Below are 8,268 nucleotides of genomic sequence, written 5' to 3' on the forward strand. Positions count from 1 at the left end.
GCGACTTCCGTGACAAAATCGTAGCCTTACTAGTAAATGATCCTTTTGCTTAAGCTGTGTATGAGTGATTATTTGTAACACAGCAGTTGTTAGGGCCCTTTAAGTATCTACAGTACTCGTCCCTGAACTGATGGGACACCTGGCTTGCTACCAACTAATTGCAAAGATTTGGTGTCCCCTGACACTGACCCCTTCAATGTCATAACCTTCTCTAATTCCACCAGCTTCAGGCGAATATCTTGTTTTTGTTTTATATTTGGCCCTATGATCATATCTAAGTTTCTAAAGGGGAAATTTTCCTGCTATCTGACTTTTACTGTGTCATCACATTGAGGAATAGTGTGAGATGGACAAGGAGGGAGAGAGTCTTCAGTGCATACAGTGCATCAAACATTTACCAGCCGAAGTGATACCAGGTCAGCCTCTCTCACACACACAACCATTCACTATTTTTAAGGTAGTTAAACAATTGTATTCAGTTGCTCATTTAAAGGTAAAATGATGATCTCCTGGTCTGGATGAAGGAAAGTGGTCTTTTTTTTTTCCTTTTGGTTCCAATTAATTTCATTTTACACATTGTTTACTTGCATTCCCCCATCTGTCTGTGTCCATCTGTTGTATCTTGTCTTATACTAAGATTGTAATATCTTTGAGACAGGACCCTCTTTTTGTTCTGTGTTTGTACAGCTCCTAGCACAATGGGTTCCAAGGTACTATGGTAATAATAATAATAATAGTAATAAATTAATAATTAAATAATTATATACTATCACCAAAATGCATTTTATTCTCTGAAACATCTGTTCTACCCTGTAAAGGAGTAAGCTAGTTTACGGGCTGATGATCTTTATTAAATTTTGATTGGCTCATCTTCATTCATGTGATTAACTGCATGCAGCACACAGGACCAGTTCAGTAATGTGTTTCTTGCACTGTAACAACTGTGGGACCCTGCAAACACACACATTATCCTTTGACTTTGCAGTGAAATGTGGCCATGATCACTGAGGATGGTAAAACATGGGATTTGCATTCACCTGAACATGAATCTTTTACAAATTATGGCTTTCAATTCATGCATAACTTGATTGATAGTGATTGAATTTGGCACTATAACATGTTGCAATAGAATCATGTTGCGATGAATACAGAAATAACTATTTTTAATGAATATGGAGCATGCCTCTATGTGTTTGTTTGTGATGGGTTCTTTACCATGGAGTTAGCTCAAAGGGGGTGTGGTCTAGGGGGTAGGATCACCCACCTAGTGGTTAGCACCCAGGGCAGCAGTTGCCCCTAATGGGTGCAGTCCTCAGGCAGCAACTATCCTAGTGGATACAGTTCAGGGGTTGGGTAAGAGAACCTAAGCCCTCCCACTCCACCAGGTTCCAACCGAGGGCCCTGGGAGGCTGGTTCAACTGCTCACCTGGCAGCATCTTGCATCAGCCTCAAATCAACTTCCCTGGGTCACTTCCTACCTCAGTTTGCATCACCATCTGTCCCTGGGATCACTGCCTTCTGGGCTTCCAGCCCCGGTCCCCTTCGCCAGGTGCTGATGCTCCCCCATTCCCTGGTTTAATATGGGCTCAGCTCATGTTCTTCCCTGGAGTTCCCAGAGCACGTCCTTTTCCCTGGCCTGCCAGCTCCTGACTAAACTGTCTGGCTGTCTTTTAAATCCCGTCCCCCACCCGAACGTGCTTGGCATGGGCAAAGGGTGGGACCGCCTTAGCCCAGAGTTGCTTCTTAATCCCTTCCTGTCCAATTAGGTATTTATACACCCTGTCACTTTTTTTTTAAAAAAAGGAACCAAGCAGGAAACATAAAACAATGACACAGATATGAGTTCTTGAGGAAACAATGGAAAAACTCTTCATTGGAATCTACCCCCATCGTAGCTCAAGCCAGGCTGAGAACAATTTGGTCTTCTCGAGTCTAAACCTAGGATCAAAAGGAGGCTACTAGACATTTCCTTGGCCTAGAAAGAGGGAGGGGACTGAGTACATGGCTGAGTGCTACCCAGGGTGTGAGTACCAGTTGATAGGCAGGCAAGGAGACCACAGCATGCTCTCTCTGTCTCTGTGTAACAGGTCAGTCTGCTTCTCCCAGCCAGAGATGGAGGTTAGCTGGGCTGAGAAAAACTTACAATGCCGGCAAGGAAAGATTAAAATGTAGGTAAAGGGAAATAGGCATCTGGAGTTCTTTATTGTTTGTACCCTTTACTCTGAGTGCTTTCATTGGGTGAATGAATAAATAATGCTGTGTTTTGAAGACGCTGTTTTGGAGTGCCTTTAACCATGTCATGGGTCACAGGTACCTAGAGTGAGAGAGCTAACAGGAGCCAAATTAAGTTGGGTCTGTCACGTTAACGTGATTAGGAAATGTGGGGGAGGGGCTACAGCCCAAAGATCCAATCTCAGAGTGGTTGGACTATGTGGTTCGATCCAGAGTGAAGTGAAGGAAGCTGAGCCTGTCATTGAAGGGGTGCACCGAGAGGGACTAAAACAGGTTTCAAGTGCTGTTTGCCCTGTAACTGTGACATATGTATTAATATTACAATTATGGTTACTAATTAATGAGAAGAGTTGAACCTGTTGGTGAAGTGACAAAAGTTAGCAAAAGCAAGGTGGGGTTGTGAAGAACCACTGAATGATTGACATAATTGGAAACTCAGTGGCAGATGAAATTCAACGTAGACAAGTGAAAATTATTGCGTATTCAGTCAGTTGCAATTTAAACTACTTATACACACTGTTTCTGAATTAGTTGTCACTCTCAGAGAAAAGATCGACAGTAGCTGTCATTATTTACTGCACAGCAATGATATCCTCTTTGTACAAAATGGTGGTCAAAAAAGTGAAGATACGTTGTAGAGACTAAAACTGAAAATATAATACTGTTATATTTATTGAGGGAACCGTTGCATGTATTCAGATATGGTTGCCTCATTTAGAAAAAGACATAACAGCTATAAAAACCAAGTCCAGACACAAGCTAAAAATAAAAAGAAGAAAATTAAAATAATATAGTAGAGCCACTGAAGATAGTGTGTGTGGAAAGATATGATGTGAGAAGAGATTGGAAAGACAGGAATAGTGTCAATTCAGAAAAAAAGGAGCATAGGAAATTATATGAGAGTGGTATATAAAATATTAAATGGTAAATAAATTGCCAGCCTAGGATTCTTTTTACTTTATCCCATAACACAAAGACAAAAAGAACACACTGAAAATTAAAAGCCAAAAAATTGAAACAGAGAAAAGGAACTGCCTCATTTTAATGATAAAATACAATTATCCTGTGGGATTCTGTGTTACAATATAGCATGATGGCCAATAACAGTAAGGGCTAAACGTAAAGGAACTTAGAGGTGATGGCACTTAGCATTGCTTAAAAAAACCACTGGGATTCACAAAGCTTGAGTCAGGCGATCAGTGAATGGAGGGAGACAGTGCCTAAGCGTGGGATTCACAAAAGCCTTCAGGGGCTTCTTGCCTAAACTAGCCAACAGTAGGTGCCAAGTTGAGGGATGTGTCCTAAGCCTGGCCTTTGTTTGGGAGTTCAGCACCCAAGTCCAGGCTTCAGGGAGCCACCTCCCTCTGCTGCTGTTTTTGCAAGAAGCTGGTGGGGGGGGAACGAGAGCCTCCTTTATAACTTTTAGCCTGGTGGTTAGGGTACTTGCCTGGGGCATATGAAACCCCTGCTTCAAGTCCCCCCATTCTGCCCCCCCCCCGAGCAGAAAAGGGATTGGTATAGGATTCTACTACCTCTCAGGTGCGTGCCCTAACTACTGACCTATAAGATATGTTAATGAAGGCCTGCCTTAGTTTCTCTTGTTGAAGCTGTTCCACTGTGGATAACTTCTTTAAAAAGTCATTGGAGCAGGAGGACTGCATCCTGAGTCTCCCACCTCCTGGCTGAGTTCTGTGAGCACCAGGCCAGAGTCATTCTCATGCTTGTGCTCAGTCTCTCTCTGTCCAATGTCTCCTTCATTATTTATCCACAGTGGAAGAGCTTCAATAGGAGAACACTATATCCTATGGCTCAGTGCTTAGGGCACTAACCTAAGAGGTGGTAGACCCCGTTCAAATTTCTTAGCTCCTCAGGTGGAAGGGGGACTCAAACTGGGGTTCTCACCAGTGGTGTAGCTAGGACAGGAAAACTGGTCAAAAAGCAGACACCTGGTTACCCTCCTGTAAACAGGTCTACTTAAGTGGCCCTCAGGATTTGGGGACTATGTTACCCAGTGACTCCAAACTGTGAGTGGTGTTTCGCAGATAGGGACGGAAGATGGGACATGGTAAAGGGACATTTGCCCATTGGACATTCACACTAGCAGGTGGGGAACTGAGTTAATGGACTACTGCCAAAGTTACTGTTAGGGAGTGTTTTACTTATTACTCATTTATCTATACCGATGTGTTACCCAAGTTGATGCTGTGTTCCCTTTTTTCCTAATAAAGTTTTCCTTCACAGATTCAGTGCTTGCCAGTGGAGAAGTATTGCCTACTAAGGGTGCCCAAAAAGGGTATTTAGCAATCCCAGAAATTCTAGGTGGGAGCTCGAGCTGGTGGTGTTTGTTAACTTTACAAGGGACCCTTAGCAATTTATTGTTGCTGCCAACAACACGTGGCAGAAATTTTACATATGAATGCAAATAGAGTCTTCAAGAAGTTACAAGAATCACTATGCTTCAGGGCAAAAGCTATCAGTAGCTGAGGTCAGGAAGAAATTTCCCCTCATTTCACAGTTCGGTGCATTATGAGAGTTTATATGCCTTACTCTAAAACATTCAGCATTGTCCACTATTGGAGACAAAATACTGGACTACGCAGAGCAGTGGTCTGATATGAACTGGCAATTCCTGTGGGGAGTGAGTTGAGTGTGTTTGTGCAGGTAGACAACTATAAGATATTTCAAGATCACAAATTGGTTTCCCCAAAGTAACTTATTTTTCAGGCAGCCCAATACTTTCACTCTCCTTGACTGGCCTTGATTTAAGCTTCTTATAAAAATTATAGAATTTACAGATATATTTTAATGAAAACTTTCTGAATCTTAAAATGAGACTTATAAAGGGATTTTTGTGGAGACTCTGATATGTCTAAAGTTAGATACATATATATGACTCAGTACCATACATTATGATTCAGTCATATGTGTCCGTATAAATTACTTTATTGCTTGTAACAGTTTTCCCAACACTATTTGCTGAAGCATATACTCAGAGTTCTCCAAGAGCTTTTCATCTCTCAGGGATATGATATGCTCATCATGGCACCCTTTCTCTTCTTTTACTAATGAAAACACATCCTGAAAAAAGTCCCAAATTAAATTACTTTGACAACTTCAATTGGGGGATTAAAACTTCTCTTCATCTTTTCATTACTAAACAATCCAATAGGTAGAATTATAATAACAATTTGAATGTCATATTTGCGTTCTTTAAAAATGCAAAGATATTAGCTCCTAACCACTTTATTCACCAGAGGATAAATTCTGATCTCAGTGGCACTGGTAAAATGAATTGAAATCAGAATTTGGTCTCCAGGTTTTCTCATGCCAATTATCTCCTCTCACACTAAACACTCTATCAGTGAAATTCACCCTTTTGTAGGTGAACCCACTCAAGCCCTAGTCTGAGGGTTTAACAGGGATTTAAGTAGTACCTGGGACTTGTGCTGAGAACCCTGCTCGGGAAGCATATATATAAGATACTATTGCCCCTTTAATTAAACAAATAGGCTGAATCTCCCCACACCTAATGAAGTAAAACAAAACTCCATTTTTTTTCTACCAAATGTCCCATGTGTTAATTTAAAAACATAAATAGTGGACACTAACACATTTCTAAAGCTTAATTATCAGGTGTTTTCTTTTGTCTTGAAAGTTGTAGAATATTCATTTATTTTTCTCTTCTATCTCAGTTACATTATTCTTTAAGAATACTTATATTTGTATACCTATATATAGACGTGTGCATGTGTGCATAAGAGAGAGAGAAAAAATCATAGAATGCCAAATATTATCATTTAAGCAATACTTGTTAAAATTTCTATGGCTGTGAATGTTTTTCAGCTCCCAGCATAGGAGCTACCAATTTGTTGCTGACAGGCAAAATGCAATAAATATCAAGTACAATAGAGAGAACAAGATAGAACATTATTCTATACTGGAATCAATAGGAAAGCAGGATGGACTTTCAAACACTAGATATAAGCATGTTTATGTGATTTTGTTGCACCTCAGCTTGTAGATGTTCACTGTATAGGCAAATACCCTCAAGAATTTTAGATAAAGATAAATAACTTGCATGTTTACTGGCTAATTATTCAGGTGTGTTAGTGACTCTATAGTTTGAGATTTGCATTTAAAGCAGGACTGAAATCTCTCTATTTCACACATTAAAATTACAATGTAGCATCCAAATTTTACATGACGACTTTCATGGGCCATTTGAATTTTCCATTATATTTATTTGGATGAATATTTACAAACTTTGGCAAAGGAAACTTTTTAAAAATGGACTTTTCTTTTATCAGATGCTTCCAGCTGAAGAACTCCAAACTCCAGCCTTCACACACACCCCAGATCACAGGGTGGAATAGTTTTTAAATTTTTGATTTAACAAAGGTGGCAAATTAAGTCACTGGGTGCTCTTGAGGGTGCTCAATTTATCTGAAAATCAAGACATTTTATTTAGGTGCTTAAATATGGATATAAGGTCCAGATCATCAAAGAAATCAGTGAGTTAGGTGTCTAAATACCTTTGTGGATCTGGGCCCAAGTGCCTATCTTTGGGTAACCAAGTTTTGTCACCTTTTATTTATTTTTTTTAACAATGAACTTTGACAGATTTTGAATAAACTTTTAAAATGGAGGTTTTTTCCCAGAAAAACTGAAAGGGCTTGACCTACATCTGACACATAGCTTCAACTGCTCATGAATTCAGTGGACGCTGCAGGTGGGCTGTGCTTCTGAGGATCAGGCTCAACGATTCCAGGTCTACTCTGATGTCACTAGAGTGGACCATTTAATGGTACAACAGGTGTAACATTTGTCTTTGTTTTTCTATTTCCCTCACAGCAGACATTGTAGAGGATTCATTTTATGCATTTGTAGAAAAAAATCTGATGGTGGCTGTCTTGGTAAGGAGCTTGTCTCTGTTCTACAGAATCCTACTGGTTTCAGAAGTGGAAAAGATATGGCTGAGTGGAACAGAAAGCGCTGCTACTAATGGGGGGTTGTCTCAAGGTTTGTCTTGTTTTAAGCCACTGCCTGAGCAAACAGCATGAACATTTTACTCTTCTACCAGCTAATTAGAAATGGACACTTCTTAAACAAGTGCCCATCCTCTAACAAGCTAGCACTAATCTGACCCTCGAATGAGAGGTGGTAAAAAGCAAGAGGAAATATTAGTCAAATAAATTCTTTAATGAGTATTGCTTGTATTCTTTGAATAGTTTTTGAATAGCTTGAATATTATTAAAATCTGCTGAATTGTTCAGGGAAAACATTATTTACAACTCTAGAAAATGACAAAAAGGATTAAGCAAATAAATGATTCTGCAAAAAATAGTAATGTTAAATAAATGATAGCACTGTTAATTGAATAATGTATTCAGTTAATTGAATAATGTATTCAAGTTAATAGAATAATGTAGTCAGTTAATAAAATCTGACCAGCTCTATCATGGATCTATATCCTGTATCTTTGTGTTCTAGTTAAATATATGCTGTATTCTATTTAAATAATTAGGGCTTTGTTCATACCCTGTACCAGCAGTGGCCTCCATACACCAGGTGGTGTTCACTCCAGAGGGAGAGAGGTGATGCTTGCATCATACCTCTTCCCCAAGGTTTTTATGAGCCTACTATAAAGAATTTAATTTTTTAGGAGAGTGGATAACTTGAGGGCCCCACAAGGTAATGTAACGACTTTCACTACTAGCTTTGGGGTTCAAATCTACCCTAGTTGCTAGGGTTTAAAAGTTATGTGGTGCTGACTTTTGAATGGCTCATAAAACTGTTGATAATCTCAGTCCTGTTCCCTATGGATAGGTGTCCACATGATTAAAACACCATTATGATAGATAATCATTGATAACAGTCACAGTTGAAAGGCTGCAGTTTGACATAGCATACAGAGTTAACTACTCTCTCGCAGAATTTCACTTGAAGAGGCTTACTCCTGAGGAAATTCTGCGCCAAAAAAATAAAAATACTGCACACAAAATTTTAAAATTCAGCAAAATTCTGCAAATTTTGTCA

General features: G+C 39.5%; 1 long non-coding RNA gene across 1 annotated transcript in view; it reads left to right on the forward strand.

Moving 5' to 3' along the window:
- Positions 1-7,400, forward strand: part of LOC122462299 — a 44,175-nt gene extending 36,775 nt beyond the window's left edge. The window contains exons 3-4 of the long non-coding RNA XR_006284771.1: positions 6,891-6,961; positions 7,084-7,400. This is a non-coding gene — a long non-coding RNA (uncharacterized LOC122462299). The remainder of the gene's footprint in view (positions 1-6,890; positions 6,962-7,083) is intronic.
- Positions 7,401-8,268: the final 868 nt, after the last annotated feature.

The sequence above is a fragment of the Chelonia mydas genome, chromosome 1 (assembly GCF_015237465.2).
Source record: "Chelonia mydas isolate rCheMyd1 chromosome 1, rCheMyd1.pri.v2, whole genome shotgun sequence".
In the NCBI taxonomy this organism is placed as follows: domain Eukaryota; kingdom Metazoa; phylum Chordata; order Testudines; family Cheloniidae; genus Chelonia; species Chelonia mydas.